The sequence below is a fragment of the Salmo salar genome, chromosome 10 (assembly GCF_965601325.2).
Source record: "Salmo salar chromosome 10, fSalSal1, whole genome shotgun sequence".
In the NCBI taxonomy this organism is placed as follows: Eukaryota; Metazoa; Chordata; class Actinopteri; order Salmoniformes; family Salmonidae; genus Salmo; species Salmo salar.
This window is the reverse complement of record NC_138300.1, coordinates 95,368,931-95,388,522: the sequence shown is the minus strand read 5'-3', so window position 1 is coordinate 95,388,522 and position 19,592 is coordinate 95,368,931. Positions and strand designations below refer to the sequence as shown.

The following is a 19,592-nucleotide window of genomic DNA, read 5'->3' as shown; positions in this document are numbered from 1 at the left end:
CCTGAATCCAATTGAGCACATCTGGGACATCATGTCTCGCTCCATCCACCAACGCCACGTTGCACCACAGACTGTCCAGGAGTTGGCGGATGCTTTAGTCCAGGTCTGGGAGGAGATCCCTCAGGAGACTATCCGCCACCTCATCAGGAGCATGCCCAGGCGTTGTAGGGAGGTCATACAGGCACGTGGAGGCCACACACACTACTGAGCCTCATTTTGACTTGTTTTAAGGACATTACATCAAAGTTGGATCAGCCTGTAGTGTGGTTTTCCACTTTAATTTTGAGTGTAACTCCAAATCCAAACCTCCATGGGTTGATAAATTGGATTTCCATTGATTATTTTTGTGTGATTTTCTTGTCAGCACATTCAACTATGTAAAGAAAAAAGTATTTAATAAGATTATTTCTTTCATTCAGATCTAGGATGTGTTGTTTAAGTGTTCCCTTTATTTTTATGAGCAGTATATATTGCATGTTCAAGAAAGTCAATGGTGAGACCACACACACACACACACACACACACACGCACACACACATACACTCTTTCTCAAGGGGATTAGTGCTGGTTCCAGAGACTAGTGACGTAAATAAATAATATTGCATGGGAACGTCACGTGCTGACAGGAGATTTATTGAGTGATGTAACACACCCTCTGTCATGGCCAGGCTTAGGCCTGTAGTCCACACCACATCCAGCTATGCCAGGGATCCCCTGTGTGTTCCCAGAAACAAGCCCAAAATACCTCTACTTCCACACCCTTGCTGTGTGTGAGCATCTGGGGTCACGGCCCAGGGTTCAGAACTAACGAAAGCCTTCGCTACATGAGTCGTTCAACCAACTGGGTGCCTTTTGAGTATTGTAACTTGGTCAATAAAACCTTTTGATTTCACCTGATTCTAACATTCTGTCACAAAGAGCACATGTTCAACTTCATAAAATACATGTTTCCCATCTCAAAAGGTATTTTTTTTAAGTGCCTATTAAAGAGCAACTGACCCTAAAAACCAACGTCTCCTTTTAAAAGATGGCCTATATGGCATCAATATAAGTCAGAAACATTTATTCTAGTGTCAAAATTGACTATAAAGCGTGAATATGATAATTTTGGTCATAAAGTAATTCTCGTCCAAAACATAGTTTTGTAAGTGAGTTCGCCATGAACTACTTAAGGTTGTGAATGAATTACTTACGTGCTCACTTTTGCCAATGATGCCCAATTGCCCAGAGACAACACGTTGTGGTCTGCCCCCAGCTGGCATGTGGATATTGGCAATGTTGTCAAGTCTGCATATGGGTGCAACGCACGCACATTTCGCTCGGCAAATAGGAGTGAAAATGAGCTTCCATAAAGTTGGTGCAAACTTCCAACGCATTTAAAATATGTTTCAACTCGAACTGGCTAGCTAATGTTAGCTAGCTCACCAACTAATTTCAACTCAGACAAAGATTATTGATAACTAACCCAGATTTGCAAGTTAGGTAGCTAACTAGCTAGCATTCGGGGGCTTCGTCTGCTAACACAAAACAACATGCATGTTCTCGTAACATTTTATAGTGTATTTTCTGAGGCAAAAATAAATGAAGGATGGTACTTGTTTACAAATATATGGTAGAGGATGTCGGCTTCAGTGTCTTAATGGCATATCTACAAGATGCCATGTCGAAAAACTGTGACGGCACAGATGGAGAAATTGTACAACGATTGCTCTGCAAGTACAAAGCGCAAACTCTCAAACATCATATGTGGCGTTAACAACAGATTGTTGGACGTCTATGGACATGCTGTCATACATCACTGCAATGAGCCATCACATTAATGAGAAGGGGGACATGAAGTCCCATGTACTGACAACTGAGAACATGCAGCAGAGGCACACAGCAGGAAACCTAAAGATACATTAACTACCATCGTTGCTGAATGGGCAGAGGACAGCAGTAAGGTGAGTGCCGTCTGGTAGGTAGCCAGGACTACGGTAGATTGAACTGCATTGCCAGCAGTCATACGCCGGACCATATTTGAATTGTGAATTCACGTAATTTCATGATTTTTTCTTATCCTTTAAACGTTTAAATTATTTTTAAAAATTGCTAAAAGTTTTACATTTGACACATCCCTACTTCAGAATGATGGAGGACACTTGAATCAGGTTGGTCACATTTGATCTGGTCAACGGTGAAAATAGGTTCTGTCCTGAAATTCACCTAAACACCATTGATAATGTCATCAGTGCTGTGTGTATATGTGTGTCTTCACTGTCTTGTACAGTGGTAGTTCCTTTAAAGTTTAGAGCTTATGCCGCGACCGTTTGTGGTAGATGGTGGCAGATTGTGGTAAATTGCGTCATTCTGGCAACAACGGCTGACACTTAAATAACGTGCCATAGAATTATATGGCACCCCGCAAGCTGTGCTGCAGTATGCCACAACTTTTAAAGGAAGAACCACTGTATATTGTAAGGAGGTGTCCCCTTCCTCTGTGCCAATTGACTACGCCTGGGCCCAAATGAGTAATGCCAACCAGTCAGTGCCATGCTGGTTACATGTCCCTTGTGAATTAACTGTGAATCAGGATCTCTGATTGGCTATGTTTAACCGTGTATTTACTTTTGGCTTCCATGACTGTATAGTGACAGTCTTTCTTTCCTGCACTCTGTGATATAGGAGCTGGGTCAAATATAGGAGCTAAAGTCAGGCTCCTTCATGACCAGTATCTGTAACAATAGGGGCCCTGGAGCTGATCTACACTGCCATGCCAATAGGCAAACACCTCAGAAGGAACAAAAGGTGATTAATAATAAAGTTTTTAGTGTGTTTAGTAATATCATGCTTTCAATACATGTGCCACTCATCAACTCTTCACCATTGTTCTACAGATGGAGTCGGCTGACTGACAGACAGGTTGATACTGATGTGTGAATTGGGAGATACCTTGCACTCAGCATTCAAATTAGACAAGATTATACAATGTATTACTTTTTATCGCCTGTTGTCAATATTTTTAATCAATTGGTACTATCAATAGGGGGAGGGTGACCCTGTGTATTCTTCAAGCATGTTGGGGAACTCCTATCTTATACAGGACACCATACAGGAGGTATGACGACTGACGTTTGGCAAGGTAGCCCCAGCTAACCAACATGCTGATAGGTACAGTCTCTATATCGGCTGTGAATTACAATAGTGGATAAAAGGAAAGTGTAATATTTACACATTGTTATAATAACAGAATACTGCTTCTACAGTATTATGTGGAGTATGGTTTATTCTACATGGAACTGTTACAATTGAAACACTTAATTTAGAATATCTTCATACAGTAAGTTCAGCAATTGCACTCATATTACTCTGTAGCTAAGGACTGAAGCAAAGCTTTCTCCTGGAGGAAGCTTTGAATTGGTCAGTAACCTACAGAGTGGTTTGAGAAGAGTGCCATCCTCCTGCATCTCACATCTGCCTGTAGTTATTGAACTCTGCCTGCTGGACCCATGGGTTGAGGTAAACTGTCATATTGAGGATGGAGTGTCATGCACTATACCTGTCTATAACCTGTAATACATGGAAGGGACTTCATCACCAACAGGAGCAGGGGTCTCCAACAGGTAGATTACAAGCTACCAATAACTCACAGCCCACCTATGAGTAGCTCGCCAATCAATTATGAAAGTACATTTATTTACTTTTATTTTATAAACGTATTTGTCATTTAGCAGACACTCTTATCCAGAGCGACTTACAGTAGCAAATGCATACATTTCATAGAATTTCATAAAAAAATGTTTTCCTGTGCTGGCCCACCGTGGGAATCGAACCCACAACCCTGGCGTTGCAAACACCATGCTCTACCAACTGAGCTACAGGGAAGGCTTGTAGCATTTTGTATTGTGTTCCATGCAAACCGTCATAAACATACAGCTCCTGGCTAATATCGAATCAAAGCCATATTGATATTTTTCCACACGTGGTTAGCCACTATTGGCTTAAAACGCCAAAAGTAACACAATATCTGTTAATTAATTTCCAGAAATAAAACAGTCTGTTTGGTGAGCGCGCTTGTCGATCACTCCGTATGTAGCCAGTTAGCGATGCTAATGATAACCCTCTTGTGGGTGGTAGACCGAGACTTTCCCAAAAACCGTGTCAATTAAATGTTAACTGCAAAGTAGGCTTACCTGACAGATCTATGTCATGATTATATATATCAGTTGGGTGGCCATTGTTTTGCAAACTCTGCCCTGACATGTGCTGCAGTAGCAGGCCTACCAGCAAACAAATCGGTAGACCGACACATTCATCTCTTGGTAGATGTGCAATAAAAGGGGAATTACACTAAAATGTGTTAGTATTTTTTACAGACCTCAAAAATTGTCTTCTGATGTGATTTAAGCATTGACATGGACTCTCAACATCCATTTCCGTTGTTTTTCTATGAATAATTGTGATTATTGAGAGTACAAAATTCATACAAAAATGCTAAACCAGGAAAAATAAAACAGACAAAACAGAATTCTGAAAAATACAGCAATGACCTCCATAAATCATAAATGAGCGAATCTCCACAACTGTTCTGGAGTTCTCGAATGAAAACAGTTTATTGAATCTGAAATCTCATATGCTACTGTCTGGCCATAGCCCACGCCAAACAAAACCCTAAAGAAACAGCGACAAGTAATGTGCTGACGGGATAAGAAAAGAGAGAGTACAAAGAAAAAGCCTGATCTTATAACATGCGGTGCATGAACCCCTGCCCAGACCCTCCACCCCCACCCTGTCCACCAACCACAAGGACAAAACATCCCATGAAATCCTACAAAGCTCATAAACATGACCATAAACTCGTAAATAGTTACACTAAATGAAAAGGAGGGTCGCTACAATACAAAATAACATGTTATGGGGTTCTCTTAAGAGTTATTTTACCAGGTATATTAACATGACATACAGTGACATGAAGTTTGGACACACCTACTCAAGTGTTTTTCTTTATTTTGTCTATTTTCTACATTGTAGAATAATAGTGAAGACATCAAAACTATGAAATAACACATTTGGAATCATGCAGTTGTAACCGATGTGAAATGGCTAGTTAGTTAGCGGTGGTGCGCGCTAATAGCATTTCAATCAGTGACGTCACTCGCTCTGAGACTTGAAGTAGGGTTTCCCCTTGCGTTGCAAGGTCCGCAGCTTTTGTGACGCGATGGGTAACGATGCTTTGTGGGTGTCAGTTGTTGATGTGTGCAAGGGTCCCTGGTTCGAGCCCAGGTTGGGGCGAAGAGAGGGACGGAACCTACACAGTTACATTGGTGCCTTGACCCGGATCATTGATTGCTGCGGAAAAGGAGGAGGTCAAAGGGGGGTTGAGTGTAACCGATGTGAAATGGCTAGTTAGTTAGCGGTGGTGCGCGCTAATAGCGTTTCAATCAGTGACGTCACTCGCTCTGAGACTAGAAGTAGGGTTTCCCCTTGCGTTGCAAGGGCCACGGCTTCTGTGGCGCGATGGGTAACGATGCTTCGTGGGTGTCAGTTGTTGATGTGTGCAAGGGTCCCTGGTTCGAGCCCAGGTTGGGGCGAAGAGAGGGACGGAACCTACACAGTAACCAAAAAAGTGTTAAACAAATCAAAATATATTTTAGATTCTTCAAAGCAGCCACCCTTGTCTTGATGACAGCATTGCACACTCTTGGTATTCTCTCAACCAGCTTCACCTGGAATGCCTTTGCAACAGTCTTGAATTAGTTCCCATATATGCTGAGCACTTGTTGGCTGCTTTTCCTTCACTCTGCGTTCCAACTCATCCCAAACAATCTCAATTGGGTTGAGGTTGGGTGATTGTGGAGGCCAGGTCATCTGATGCAGCACTCCATCACTCTCCTTCTTGGTAAAATAGCCCGCACACAGCCTTGAGGTGTGTTTTGGGTCATTGTCCTGTTGAAAAACAAATGATACTCCCACTAAGCGCAAACCAGATGGGATAAATAAATAAAAATGGCGCCAGAAGAAATGGCAGCAGTTTTACGGGCGCCCAACCAATTGTGCTATTATGTGTTTTTTTTCACGTTATTTGTAACTTATTTTGTACTTAATGTTTCTGCAACCATATCATACAGTAAAAAAGAGCTTCTGGGTATCAGGACAGAGATCACTCACCTCGGATTAGACAAAGATTTTTTCTACAACAAGGATGACGCACAAGACATTCTCCAAACACCCCACAGGGCCGACATCCCCGTTATTTGCAAGAGGAAGTGACGCAAGTACAGAGGACAAAGAGCCGGATGCCTGGTCAGGATCCAGAGAAGGCGACTGGGAAAGCTGCCGTTACCGTCAATACTACTCGCCAACGTGCAATCATTGGGCAATAAAATAGATGAGGTACGATCACGAATATCCTATCAAAGGGACATCAAAAAATGTTTCACGGAATCGTGGCTGAATGACGACATGGATATCCTGTTGTGGACAGACGTTCCGCTAGCGGAACGCTGTTCCGCCAGCGGAACCCCTAGCCAACAGCCAATGGAATCGCATGGCGCAAAATACAAAAACAACTAAAATACCACATTTCAATTTTCTCAAACAATCAACTATTTTACACCATTTTAAAGATAAGACTCTCGTTAATCTAACCACATTGTCCGATTTCAAAAAGACTTTACAGCGAAAGCAAAACATTAGATTATGTTAGGAGAGTACATAGACCAAAATAACCACGCAGCCATTTTCCAAGCAAGCATATATGTCAATAAACCCCAAAACACAGCTAAATGAAGCACTAACCTTTGATGATCTTCATCAGATGACACTCCTAGGACATTATGTTATACAATACATGTATGTTTTGTTCAATCAAGTTCATATTTATATCCAAAAAGAGCTTTTTACATTGGCGCGTGATGTTCAGAAAATGTATTCCCACCAAAAACCTCCGGTGAATTTACAAAAATACTCATCATAAACGTTGACAAAATACATAACAATTATTTTAAGAATTATAGATACAGAACTCCTTTATGCAATCGCTGTGTCAGATTTTAAAATAGCTTTTCGGCGAAAGCACATTTTTCAATATTCTGAGTACATAGCTCGCCATCACAGCGAGCTATTCAGACACCCGCCAAGTTCGGGGCAACCTAAACTCAGAATTAGTATTAGAAATATTGTATTACCTTTGCTGATCTTCGTCAGAATGCACTCCCAGGACTGCTACTTCCACAAGAAATTTTGTTTTTGTTCGAAATAATCCATAGTTATATCCAAATATCTCCGTTTTGTTCGTGCGTTCAGGTCACTATCCAAAGGGTAACGCGCGAGCGCATTTCGAGACACTTTTTTAAAAACATTTTTCAAATCAATTTTTATGGTATTTTTAACGTAAAATTGCGATAATATTCCAACCGGACAATAGTGTATTCATTCAAGGAGAAAAAGAAAAAACAGCGTGCTCGAGGGAACGCGCATATCCAATCTCTTTGTCCTCAGGCAGACCACTCAGTAACTGAGCTCCTATACTCTGCCCAGAGACAGGAGAAGGCTCAATCCACTTTCTGAAGGCTTTAGACAGCCTTAGGAAGCCTTAGAAAGTGCAACGTAACAGCACAGATACTGCAGTTTCAAAAGGGACTAGAAAGAAGAACTACATTTCTCAGATCCTACACTTCCTGGTTGACTTTTTCTCAGGTTTTGCCTGCCATATGAGTTCTGTTATACTCACAGACACCATTCAAACAGTTTTAGAAACTTCAGAGTGTTTTCTATCCAAATATACTAATAATATGCATATTCTCGTTTCTGGGCAAGAGTAGTAACCAGTTTAAATCGGGTACGTTTTTTCATCCGGCCGTGAAAATACTGCCCCCTATCCTAAACAGGATATTCAGCTAGCGGGATATACGCTGCACCGGCAAGATAGAACAGCACACTCCGGTAAGACGGGGGGGTCTGTGAATATTTGTAAACAACAGCTAGTGCAAGAAATCTAAGCAAGTCTCTAGATTTTGCTCGCCTGAAGTAGAGTACTGTATATTGTGATAAATTGCAGGCCACACTACTTGCCTAGAGAGTTTTCAGCTATACTTTTTGTGGCTGTTTATTTACCACCAAAGACAGATGCTGGCACTAAGACCGCACTCAGTCAGCTGTATAAGAAAATAAGCAAACAGGAAACTACTCACCCAGAGGCGGCACTCCTAGTGGCCGGAGACTTTAATGCAGGTAAACTTAAATCAGTTCTACCAAATTTCTATCAACATGTTAAATGTGCAACCAGAGGGAAAGAAATTCTAGATCCCTTGTACTCCACACACAGAGACGCGTACAAAGCTCTCCCTTGCCCTCCATTTGGTAAATCCAACCACAGGTCTATCCTCCTGATTCCAGCTTACAAGCAAAAATTAAAGCAGGAAGCACCAGTGACTCGGTCTATAAAAAAGTGGTCAGATAGAGCTCAATTTTTATGGAATAGTCTGCCTACCCATGTGAGAGACGCAGACTCAGTCTCAACCTTTAAGTCTTTACTGAAGACACATCTCTTCAGTAGGTCCTATGATTAAGTGTAGTCTGGCCCAGGGGTGTGAAGGTGAACGGAAAGGCTGGAGCAACAAACTGCCCTTGCTGTCTCTGCCTGGCCGGTTTCCCCTCTTTCCACTGGGATTCTCTGCCTCTACCCCTATTACGGGGGCTGAGTCACTGGCTTACTGGTGTTCTTCCATGCCGTCCCTGGGAGGGGTGCGTCACTTGAGTGGGTTGAGTCACTGACGTGGTCTTCCTGTCTGCGTTGGTGCCCCCCTTTGGGCTGTGCCGTGGCGGAGATCTTTGTGGGCTATACTCGGCCTTGTCCCGGGATGGTATGTTGGTGGTTGGAGATATCCCTCCAGTGGTGTGGAGGCTGTGCTTTGGCAAAGTGGGTGGGGTAATATCCTACCTGTTTGGCCCTGTCCGGGGGTTTCATCGGATGGGGCCACAGTGTCTCCTGACCCCTCCTGTCTCAGCATGCAGTATTTATGCTGCAGTAGTTTATGTGTCGGGGGGCTAGGGTCAGTCTGTCACATCTGGAGTATTTCTCTTGTCTTTTCCGGTGTCCTGTGTGAATTTAAATATGCTCTCTCTAATTCTCTCTTTCTCTTTCTTTCTTTCTCTCTCTCGGGAGGACCTGAGCCCTAGGACCATGCCTCAGGACTACCTGGCTTGATGACTCCTTGCTGTCCCCAGTTCACCTGGCCGTGCTGCTGCTCCAGTTCCAACGATTCTGCCTGCAGCTATGGAACCCTGACCTGTTCACCGGACGTGCTACCTGTCCCAGACCTGTTGTCCCAGACCTGCTGGAACCCTGACCTATTCACCGGACGTGCTACCTGTCCCAGACCTGCTGTTTTCAACTCTCTAGAGACAGCAGGAGCGGTAGAGATACTCTCAAAGATCGGCTATGAAAAAGCCAACTGACACTTACTCTTGTGTTACTGACTTGTTGCACCCTCGACAACTACTATGATAATTATTATTTGACAATGCTGGTCATTTTTGAATAGTTGAACATCTAGGCCATGTGCTGTTATAATCTCCACCCGGCACAGCCAGAAGAGGACTGGCCACCCCTCATAGCCTGGTTCCTCTCTAGGTTTCTTCCTAGGTTTTGGCCTTTCTAGGGAGTTTTTCCTAGCCACCGTGCTTCTACACCTGCATTGCTTGCTGTTTGGGGTTTTAGGCTGTGTTTCTGTACAGCACTTTGAGATATCAACTGATGTAAGAAGGGCTATATAAATAAATTTGATTTGATTTGATAAAGCAGATGCTAAACTACAGGACTGTTTTGCTAGCACAGACTGGAACATGTTCCGGGATTCTTCCGATGGCATTGAGGAGTACACCACATCAGTCAGTGGCTTTATCAATAAGTGCATCGAGGACGTCGTCCCCACAGTGACTGTACGTACATACCCCAACCAGAAGCCATGGATTACAGGCAACATATGCACTGAGCTAAAGGGTAGAGCTGCCGCTTTCAAGGTGCGGGACTCTAACCCGGAAGCTTACAAGAAATCCTGCTATGCCCTGCGACGAACCATCAAACAGGCAAAGCGTCAATACAGGGCTAAGATTGAATCATACTACACCGGCTCCGACACTCGTCTTATGTGGCAGGGCTTGCAAACTATTACAGACTACAAAGGGAAGCCCAGCCGCGAGCTGCCCAGTGACACGCGCATACCAGACGAGCTAAATCACTTCTTTGCTCGCTTCGAGGCAAGCAACACTGAGGCATGCATGAGAGCATCAGCTGTTCTGGACGACTGTGTGGCTGTGGGGCCAGACGGATTACCAGGACGTGTGCTCCGGGCATGTGCTGACAAACTGGCAGGTGTCTTCACTGACATTTTCAACATGTCCCTGATTGAGTCTGTAATACCAACATGTTTCAAGCAGACCACCATAGTCCCTGTGCCCAAGAACACAAAGGCAACCTACCTAAATGACTACAGACCCGTAGCACTCACGTCCGTAACCATGAAGTGCTTTGAAAGGTTGGTAATGGCTCACATCAACACCATTATCCCAGAAACCCTAGACCCACTCCAATTTGCATACCGCCCAAACAGATCCACAGATGATGCAATCTCTATTTTACTCCACACTGCCCTTTCCCACCTGGACAAAAGGAACACTTATGTGAGAATGCTATTCATTGACTACAGCTCAGCGTTCAACACCATTGTTAGGTTCTTATTTTTCAGAGTAAATAACTCACGAACACTAGAGAAGCTTTAACCAAGTTGAATCATTCCCCAAAGGTTCATACAGCGGAAAACAAACAGCTAAACATTTCAGACATCACAGTTTATATGCATCCTACTTAAGACACTCCTCTTCCTTACAGCTTCACAGGAAAGAAGGTAACCAGATAACAACCCTGATTACTCCCTTAAGGGGAACTGACCTCACCTCTCACCTCCTGACCCACAGATATCCATCTGTCTTCGCTATTTCAACACATCGCTCTCCTCTCCTCCATCAAACACATTCCAAAGCCTTCTGGCTTTTTACAAACTCTTTCTATTCAAGGCTTTGTCTCTATCATTTATTTAATACCTCAATGTTCAAAGTTTAGCCGATCCCAACAGTACCCTCAAAGCTCATCACTAAGCTAAGGATCCTGGGACTAAACAGCTCCCTCTGCAACTGGATCCTGGACTTCCTGATGGGCCGCACCCAGGCGGTGAGGGTAGGTAGCAACACAGCGGTGCGTGCTCAGTCCCCTCCTGTACTCCCTGTTCACCCCTCCTGTACTCCCTGTTCACCCAGGCACGACTCCAACACCATCATTAAGTTTGCAGACGACACAACAGTGGCAGGCCTAATCACCGACAATGTAGACTCATGCGCCTGACTCATCTACACCAGCTACACACAGACGCATTACATGAAGAAACTTTCAAAGTTTTCCGGATTGACTGACCTTCATGTCTTAAAGTAATGATGGACTGTCGTTTCTCTCTGCTTATTTGAGCTGTTCTTGCCATAATATAGACTTGGTCTTTTACCAAATAGGGCTATTTTCTGTATACCAACCCTACCTATTACCCTACCCTACCTACCCTACCTATTACCAACCCTATTATTTTATATATATTTTTTCCCAATATCCCTGGATTCCTACCGCAAACTCTGAACATTTTCATCTGGATCTTCGCAACTAGCTAACAGCAATCCCGCGTGACTACTCCTGGCTAGCGTTTCCATCCGGGAGCAAGCACCAATTAGCCTGAAGCTAGCTCGGCCAGGGCTCCTGTGCTACCACCGAAGCCCACTCCTGGGCTACAATATCTGGACCCCTTCTACTGCCGGTACGGGGCACGGAACCCACCCGATCCTCTACGACTGGAATATCGACATAATCTGCCCGAGGATTCCAACAGGCCGCTCAGGCGCGATGTCCGCTGAAGGCCCATTCTGCTAACCGGCCTGCTAGCTATCTAGAGCTACTTAGAACCCTAGCCCCGGTCTGCCAACTGCTTGCTTGCTAACCCGGACTGCTAGCTTGCCAGCCCCGGTCTGCTAATTGCTAGCTTGTTTAGCCCCGGCCTACTAACTGTTAGCTTGTTAGCATCGGCCTGCTAACTGTCTGAATCGCCGTGTCCCCAGTCAGTCCAACCAATCACTGGACCCATATGTTCACTTGGATATGCATGCCTCTCTCTAATATCAATATGCCTCGTCCATTACTGTCCTGGTTAGTGATTACTGTCTTATTTCACTGTAGATCCTCTAGCCCTGCTCAATATGCCTTAACCAACCATGTTGTTCCACCTCCTACATATGCGATGACATCACCTGGTTTAAATGTCTCTAGAGACTATATCTCTCTCATCATTACTCAATGCCTAGGTTTACCTCCAATGTACTCACATCCTACCTTACCTTTGTCTGTACACTATGCCTTGAATCTATGCTATCGTGCCCAGAAACCTGCTCCTTTTACTCTCTGTTCCAAACGTGCTAGACGGCCAATTCATATAGCCTTTAGCCGTACCCTTATCCTACTTCTCATCTGTTCCTCTGGTGATGTGGAGGTTAATCCAGGTCCTGCGGTGCCTAGCTCCACTCCCACTCCCCATGTGCTCTCATTTGTTGACTTCTGTAACCGTAAAAGCCTTGGTTTCATGCATGTTAACATTAGAAGCCTACTCCCTAAGTTTGTTTTACTCACTGCTTTAGCACACTCTGCCAACCCGGATGTCTTAGCCGTATCTGAATCCTGGTTTAGGAAAACCACCAAAAACCCTGAAATCTCCATCGCTAACTATAACATTTTCAGCCAAGATAGAACTGCCAAAGGGGGCGGTGTTGCAATCTACTGCAAAGATAGCCTGCAGAGTTCTGTATTACTATCCAAGTCTGTACCGAAACAATTCGAGCTTCTACTTCTAAAAATTCACCTTTCCAGAAACAAGTCTCTCACTGATGCCGCTTGCTATAGACCTCCCTCTGCCCCCAGCTGTGCCCTCGATACCATATGTGAATTGATTTCCCCCCATCTATCTTCTGAGCTCGTGCTACTAGGTGACCTAAACTGGGCCATGCTTAACACCCCGGCCATACTATAATCTAAGCTTGATGCCCTCAATCTCACACAAATTATCAATGAACCTACCAGGTACAACCCCAAATCTGTAAACATGGGCACCCTCATAGATATCATCCTAACTAACTCGCCCTCCAAATACACCTCTGCTGTTTTCAATCAAGATCTCAACGATCACTGCCTCATTGCCTGCATCCGTAATGGGTCTGCGACCAAACGACCACCCCTCATCACTGTCAAACGCTCCCTAAAACACTTCTGCGAGCAGGCCTTTCTAATTAACCTGGCCGGGGTATCCTGGAATGACATTGACCTCATCCCGTCAGCAGATGATGCCTGGCTATTCTTTAAAAGTGCCTTCCTCACCATCTTAAATAAGCATGCCCCACTCAAAAAATGTAGAACTAGGAATAGATATAGTCCTTGGTTCACTCCAGACCTGTCTGCCCATGGCCAGCACAAAAACATCCTGTGGCGTTCTGCATTAGCATCGAATAGCCCCCGTGATATGCAACTTTTCAGGGAAGTTAGGAACAAATATACACAGGCAGTTAGAAAAGCTAAGGCTAGCTTTTTCAAACAGAAATTTGCATCCTGTAGTACTAACTCAAAAAAGTTCTGGGACACTGTAAAGTCCATGGAGAATAAGAGCACCTCCTCCCAGCTGCCCACTGCTCTTAGGCTAGGAAACACTGTTACCACCGATAAATCCACTATAATTGAGAATTTCAATAGGCATTTCTCTACGGCTGGCTATGCTTTCCACCTGGCTACCCCTACCCCGGTCAACTGCCCAGCACCCTCCACAGCAACCCGCCAAAGCCCCCACCATTTCTCCTTCACCCAAATCCAGATAGCTGATGTTCTGAAAGAGCTGCAAAATCTGGACCCATACAAATCAGCCGGGCTTGACAATCTGGACCCTCTCTTTCTAAAATTATCTGCTGCAATTGTTGCAACCCCTATTACTAGCCTGTTCAACCTCTCTTTCGTATCGTCTGAGATTCCCAAAGATTGGAAAGCTGCCGTGGTCATCCCCCTCTTCAAAGGGGGTGACACTCTAGACCCAAACTGCTACAGACCTATATCTGTCCTACCCTGGCTTTCTAAGCTCTTCGAAAGTCAAGTTAACAAACAGATTACCAACCATTTCGAATCCCACCGTACCTTCTCCGCTATGCAATCTGGTTTCAGAGCTGGTCATGGGTGCACCTCAGCCACGCTCAAGGTCCTAAACGACATCATAACCGCCATCGATAAGAGACATTACTGTGCAGCCGTATTCATCGACCTGGCCAAGGCTTTTGACTCTGTCAATCACCACATTCTTATTGGCAGACTCGACAGCCTTGGTTTCTCAAATGATTGCCTCGCCTGCTTTACCAACTACTTCTCTGATAGAGTTCAGTGTGTCAAATCGGAGGGCCTGTTGTCTGGACCTCTGGCAGTCTCTATGGGTGTGCCAGAGGGTTCAATTCTCGGGCCGACTCTCTTCTCTGTATACATCAATGATGTTGCTCTTGCTGCTGGTGATTCTCTGATCCACCTCTACGCAGACGACACCATTCTGTATACTTCTGGCCCCTCTTTGGACACTGTGTTAACTAACGTCCAGATGAGCTTCAATGCCATACAACTCTCCTTCCGTGGCCTCCAACTGCTCTTAAACGCAGGTAAAACTAAATGCATGCTATTCAATCGATCACTGCCCGCACCTGCTCACCCGTCCAGCATCACTACTCTGGATGGCTCTGACTTAGAATACGTGGACAACTACAAATACCTGGGTGTCTGGCTAGACTGTAAACTCTCCTTCCAGACTCACATTAGGCATCTCCAATCCAAAATTAAATCTAGAATCGGCTTCCTATATTGCAACAAAGCATCCTTCACTCATGCTGCCAAACACACCCTCGTAAAACTGACCATCCTACCGATCCTCGACTTCGGTGATGTCATCTATAAAGTAGCCTCCAACACTTTACTCAACAAACTGGATGCAGTCTATCACAGTGCCATCCGTTTTGTCACCAAAGCCCCATACACTACCCACCATTGCGACCTGTACGCTCTCGTTGGTTGGCCCTCACTTCATACTCGTCGCCAAACCCACTGGCTACAGGTTATCTACAAGTCTCTGCTAGGTAAAGCCCCGCCTTATCTCAGCTCGCTGGTCACCATAGCAGCACCCACTCGTAGCATGCGCTCCAGCAGGTATATCTCACTGGTCACCCCCAAAGCCAATTCCTCCTTTGGCCGCCTTTCCTTCCAATTCTCTGCTGCCAATGACTGGAACGAACTGCAAAAATCTCTGAAGCTGGAGACTCATATATCCCTCACTAGCTTTAAGCACCAGCTGTCAGAGAAGCTCACAGATCACTGCACCTGTACATAGCCCATCTGTAAACAGCCCATCTATCTACCTACCTTATCCCCATACTGTATTTATTTATTTATCTTGCTCCTTTGCACCTCAGTATCTCTACTTGCACATTCATCTTCTACACATCTACCATTCCAGTGTTTAATTGCTATATTGTAATTACTTCACCACCATGGCCTATTTATTGCCTTAACTTACCACATTTGCACTCACTGTATATAGACTTTTTGTTTTATTTTGTTCTACTGTATTATTGACTGTATGTTTTGTTTATTCCATGTGTAACTCTGTGTTTTTGTATGTGTCGAATTGCTACGCTTTATCTTGGCCAGGTCGCAGTTGCAAATGAGAACTTGTTCTCAACTAGCCTACCTGGTTAAATAACGGTGAAATAAGAAATAACATAAAATAAATAAAGTGGGTTAAAATCTTCCTAGAAGTCAGAGGGTGCAAGGAGGGACACTTTAGTGAACCTTTATTTATGTACAAAAATCATTTTTAATGAATTTTCCAGGATTAATGCACTTCAATAAATATGACCGGCTTTTAAAATACAACATTGGTGCACAATGTCTACTTAAAATATCAAAGGGACGCAAAAGGCACTCATTTCGTGGAATGACCCACATATCATAATCTCTCCATATGCACTCCAATATCAGAAAACGTGATGTATACTTTATAAAGTGTTTATAAGTGTTACCATAATATCACATTGTAACCGCCAGCAGGCTATTTCATCCCCGAGCTAACAGGGGTGAGAAAGCAATTCAATACTTCAGAAAGCATGTGGTCATAGAGCAAGGTCAGCTAATTATGATAGCAGCAGATCCATTAGGTGCTTTTGTCAGAGACTGAAATGGAAGTGCTCTCTTTCTAACCTCACATTGTGTTCAGCTTCACTGCAACACAATAGCTCAAGCTCAGGGCCGGCTCCAGGCATAAGCGGTAACTTAGAGTCCGCTAGGGGGCCCCCGACCAAATATATATATATTTCTAACTCAATTTACTGTTGACAGTTAGAATAATAGATGTGGTTGTGCATCAGCAGTTATCTTTTTGATTGGCCGAACACCAACCAGGCACTCAGGGCACATTCCTAGGGCCCCTGACCTCCAGGGGGACCCCAGCTGGTCTGCGGATGCTCTAAGGGCGCGGCTAGGGATGCCGTCTGGGCCGGCAGCCTTGCGAGGGTTAACACGTCTAAATGTCTTACTCACTTCGGACATGGAGAAGGTTTCCAAAGTCCTTGGTAGTGGGCCGCGTTGGTGGCACTGTGTTATCCTCGAAGCGGGCAAAGAACGTGTTAAACTTGTCCAGAAGCAAGTTGTTGGTGTCCGTAACATGGCTGGTTTTCCTTTTGTAGTCCATGATTGTCTGTAGACCCTGCCACTTACGTCTTGTGTCTGAGCCATTGACTTGCGACTCCACTTTGTCTCTATACTGACGTTTTGCCTGTTAGATTGCCTTGCGGAGGGAATGACTACTCTGTTTGTATTCTTCCATATTCCCAGTCACCTTGCCATGTTTAAATGCGGTGGTTCGCACTTTCAGTTTTGCGCGAATGCTGCCATCTATCCACGTTTTCTGGATAGGGTAGGTTTTAATAGTTACAGTGGGTACAATATCTCTAATACACTTCCTAATAAACTCAGTTACGGTTTCAGTGAATTCTTCAATATTATTCTCGGAAGCTACCTGGAACATATCCCAGTCTGCGTGATCAAAACAATCTTGAAGCGTGGATTCCGATTGGTCAGACCAGCATTGAATAGTCCTTAGCACGGGTACTTCCTGTTTGAGATTCTGCATATAGAAAGGGAGGAGCAAAATGGAGTCGTGGTCAGATTTACCGAAAGAAGGGCGGGGGAAGGCCTTGTATGCATCCCGGAAGTTGGAGTAACAGTGGTCTAGTGTTTTAGCAGTGTGAGTACTACAGTCGATATGCTGATAGAATTTAGGCAGCCTTTTCCTGAAATTTGTTTAGTTAAAATCCCCAGCTACAATAAATGCAGCCTCAGGATATATGGTTTCCAGTTTGCATAAAGTCCAGTGAAGTTCCTTGAGGGCCGTCGTGGTATCGGCTTGGGGGGGTGTACACTTGACTACAATCGAAGTAAATTCTCTTGGGAGATAATACGGTCAGCATTTGATTGTGAGGTATTCTAGGTTGAGTGAACAAAAGGACTTAAGTTCCTGTATGTTATCACAATTACACCATGAGTCGTTAATCATGAAATATACACCCCCGCCCTTCTTCTTCCCGGAGAGATGTTTATTCCTAAGAATACTAAGAATCCAGAAGAATCCAGATGGCTGGACCGACTCTGACAGTACATCTCGAGAGAGCCATGTTTCCGTGAAACAAAGTATGTTACAATCCCTGATGTCTCTCTGGAAAGAAACACTTGTCCTGATCTCATCAACTTTGTTATCCAGCGACTGAATATTAGTGAGTAATATACTCAGAAGGGTGGGTGGTGTGCACACTCCAAGTACCCCTTTTCCGCCCGCGTTGTTTTGGGTCAGCCTCTGGAATCAGTTCAATTGCCCTGGGTGGTGCAAACAAAGAATCCGCTTCGGGAAAGTCGTATTCCTGATCGTAATGTTGGTGTGCTGGTGAGTTACCGCCGCTCTGATATCCAATAGTTTTTCCCGGCTGTATGTAATAACACATACAATTTTCTGTGCTAACAATGTAAGAAATAATACATAAAAAACGAAATACTGCAAAGTTTCCTAAGAACTAGAAGGGAGGCAGCCCTCTCTGTCGGTGCCATCTTCCCAGAAGATGCGCCAATACCCCATAATGTCAAAGTGGAATTATGTTTTGAAATTTTTACAAATGAATTAAAAAGTAAAATTGATATGTCTTGAGTAAATAAGTATTCAACCACTTTGTTATAGCAAGCCTAAATAAATTCAGGAGTAAAAATCTGCATAACAAGTCATATAATAAGTTGCATGGACTCACTCTGTGCGCAATAATAGTATTTAACATGATTTTTAAATGACTACCTCATCTCTGTACCCCACATATACAATTATCTGTAAGGTCCCTCAGTCGAGCTGTGAATTTCAAACACAGATTCAACTACAAAAGACCACAGAGGTTTTCTCGGATAGAAGGGCACCTATTAGTAAAAATGTATTATCCCTTTGAGCATGGGGAAGTTAGTAATTACACTTTGGATGGTGTATTAATACACCCAGTCACTACAAAGATACAGGCGTCTTCCTAACTCAGTTGTCAGAGAGGAAGGAAACCACTCAGGGATTTCACCATGAGGCCAATTGTGACTTTCAAACAGTGTGATGGAGTGAGAGGGTGTGTGTGAAGGCTGGTTTATTCCTGCTCGTTGGCTTCATCTACTGGCCAGGAGAGAGGGTGGCCCGGAAGGGTAAGTGCCTAATTACACACACCTGAATATAATTAGCTAGGAGGTTGGGTGGTGGCTCTTTGAACCTGGTTTTGGCCAGATCTGATTTTGGTCTGGAGCAGCAAGATCTGATATGCAGAGCCCTCCAACGCTGGGAGGGATATCGAAACCCAACTGGACAGGGTTTCGATATCAATGTTATTGACCCCAGTAAGGACAAGCATGTTGGGTTTCTGTTTTCTTTTGTTGGATACGCAGATAAACAGCTTAGCTGTCTGGTAGCAGAGACGGACCGGAATACCCGCGTAGAAAGGCTCAAAGATGAGCTAGGTTTTGGTTTGGTTTTATTGTTACCCAGCGCTGTGGTGCATTCTGTTGTTTTTTTCCCTGAATAAAAGTCCTGTGTCGTTTCTCTGGAGAAACGTCTATTTTAGTCTATGCTTGTGTTACTTCGCACCCTCGTCACTTGTTATATGGCAAGATCTGAAAATGGTTCTCTAGCAATGATCAACAACCAATTTGACAGAGCTTGAAGAAGTTTGGGCAAATATTTCACAATCCAGGTGTAGAAAGCTCTTAGAGACTTACCCAGAAAGACTCACAGCTGTAAACGTTGCCAAAGGTGCTTCTACACAGTATTGACTGAATACTGTGAATACTTATGTAAATTATATATTTCTGCATTTTATTTTCAATAAATCTGCAAACATTTCTAAAAACATGTTTTCACTTTGTCAGTTTGGGGTTTGGTGTG

The 19,592-nt window shown here is 44.0% G+C and overlaps 1 protein-coding gene across 1 annotated transcript in view; it reads right to left on the bottom strand.

The window, feature by feature from the left end:
* LOC106599044 (uncharacterized) overlaps positions 1 to 19,592 on the bottom strand; it is a 158,004-nt gene that overhangs the window by 51,850 nt on the left and 86,562 nt on the right. The window lies entirely within an intron of this gene.